Source organism: Arachis stenosperma, chromosome 1 (assembly GCF_014773155.1).
Source record: "Arachis stenosperma cultivar V10309 chromosome 1, arast.V10309.gnm1.PFL2, whole genome shotgun sequence".
Classification (NCBI taxonomy): Eukaryota; Viridiplantae; Streptophyta; class Magnoliopsida; order Fabales; family Fabaceae; genus Arachis; species Arachis stenosperma.
Window position 1 is genome coordinate 17,976,879 of NC_080377.1, and position 2,194 is coordinate 17,979,072.

Sequence of the window (2,194 nt, forward strand, 5' to 3'; positions counted from 1 at the left end):
GAGCAAAAATCTGATCCAGAGACTCAAAAGGACTGCAGATGCTGTTGGATTCTGACCTCCCTGCACTCGAAGTGGATTTTCTGGAGCTACAGAAGCCCAATTGGCGCGCTCTCAACGGCATTGGAAAGTAGACATCCTGGGCTTTCCAGAAATATATAATAGTCCATACTTTGCCCAAGATTTGATGGCCCAAACCGGCGTTCAAAGTCACCTCAAGAAGTTCCAGCGTTAAACGCCGGAACTGGCACCTAATTGGGAGTTAAACGCCCAAACTGGCACTAAAGCTGGCGTTTAACTCCAAGGAGAGTCTCTACACGAAAAAGCTTCATTGCTCAGCCCAAGCACACACCAAGTGGGCCCGGAAGTGGATTTTTATCATTTACTCATCTATGTACTAGTTTTCTATAAGTAGGACCTTTTACTATTGTATTTTCATCTTGGTTCTTCTGGTTCCCTCTTTGGGGCCGAAACCAATGATCACTTTTGTTCTTATGTATTTTCAACGGTGGAGTTTCTACACACCATAGATTAAGGTGTGGAGCTCTGCTGTACCTCGAGTATTAATGCAATTACTATTGTTCTTCCATTCAATTCCGCTTGTTCTTTATCCAAGATATCACTTGTTCTTCAACATGATGAAGGTGATGATTGACGCCCATCACCATTCTCACCCATGAACAAGGTGACTGACAACCATTCTTGTTCTACAAGCATCTGAGGCTTAGTGAATGTCTCTTGGATTCCTGATTGCACGATGCATGGTTGATCGCCTGACAACCGAGTGCTCGCCTGACAAACGAGCCAACCATTCCGTGAGATCAGAGTCTTCGTGGTATAGGCAGGACCTGATGGCAGCATTCAAGAGAATCCGGAAGGTCTAACCTTGTCTGTGGTATTCTGAGTAGGATTCAATGATTGAATGACTGTGACGTGCTTCAAACCTGTAACCTACTGGGCGTTAGTGACAGACGCAAAGAGTGATTCTATTCCGGTAGGGGAGGGAACCAAACCGGTGATTGGCAGCACTGTGACAGAGTGCGTGCATTAGCTTTCACTGCGCGGATGGGAGGTAGCTGCTGACAACAGTGAAACCCTACACGAGCTTGCCATGGAAAGGAGTAAGAAAGGATTGGATGAAGGCAGCAGGAAAGCAGAGAGACGGAAGGGAAGGCATCTTCATACGCTTGTCTGAAGCTCTTACACCAATGATATACATAAGTATCACTATCTTTATCTTTATATTATTTTCGTTCATCATCATATACATTTGAGTTTGCCTGACTAAGATTTACAAGATGACCATAGCTTGCTTCAATGCTAACAATCTCCGTGGGATCGACCCTTACTCACGTAAGGTATTACTTGGACGACCCAGTGCACTTGCTGGTTAGTTGTGCGAAGTTGTGTAATGCCATGGAATTGAACCACCAAGTTTTTGGAGTTCATGACCAGGGATTATGAGAGTTGTGAAAAGTATTGTTCACATTTCGCGCACCAAGTTTTTGGCGCCGTTGCCGGGGATTGTTCAAGTTTTGAGCAAGCTTTTGGTAACAATGCCTGGGATTGTTCTAGTTTGGACAACTGACGGTTCATCTTGTTGCTTAGATTAGGTATTTTTTTTTTTCGAAATTCTTGAAGATGAATTCTAGAGTTTCATGATGATTTGTTGAAATCTGGCTGGCTGAGAAGCCATGTCTAATCTGATTGGACCGAGGTTTCAACTTATCACCACAAGAGCTTGTTGATTCTCATCAATTTTGCTCTTGGAGCAGTGATCTGCTAAGATTTGGCTGACCTTTGGTCATGTCTAGTGTTTTGGACCGAAGCTTTCCTTGAAAGCTTGGCTGGCTGTGAAGCCATGTCTAATTCCTGGACCGGAGTCTTAGACTAGCATTGCACTGATTCCGGAATTCTCATCAAGGATTTTGATACCTTTTCCCACTTAATTTTCGAAAAACACAAAAAAAATTTACAAAATCATAAAAACCAAAAATATTTGATGTTTCCTGCTTAGTCTAGTGTCTCATCTTAAGTTTGGTGTCAATTGCAGCATTCATTCATGTGTCTTAAGGATCCTCAAGTATTCTTGATGATTTTTGTGTTCTAATCTTTGAATTCTATTGACTTGAAGCATTTTGTGTGTCTCATATGCATTCTCATATTGTTAGTGTCAGTAGTATACAAACTGCTAAGT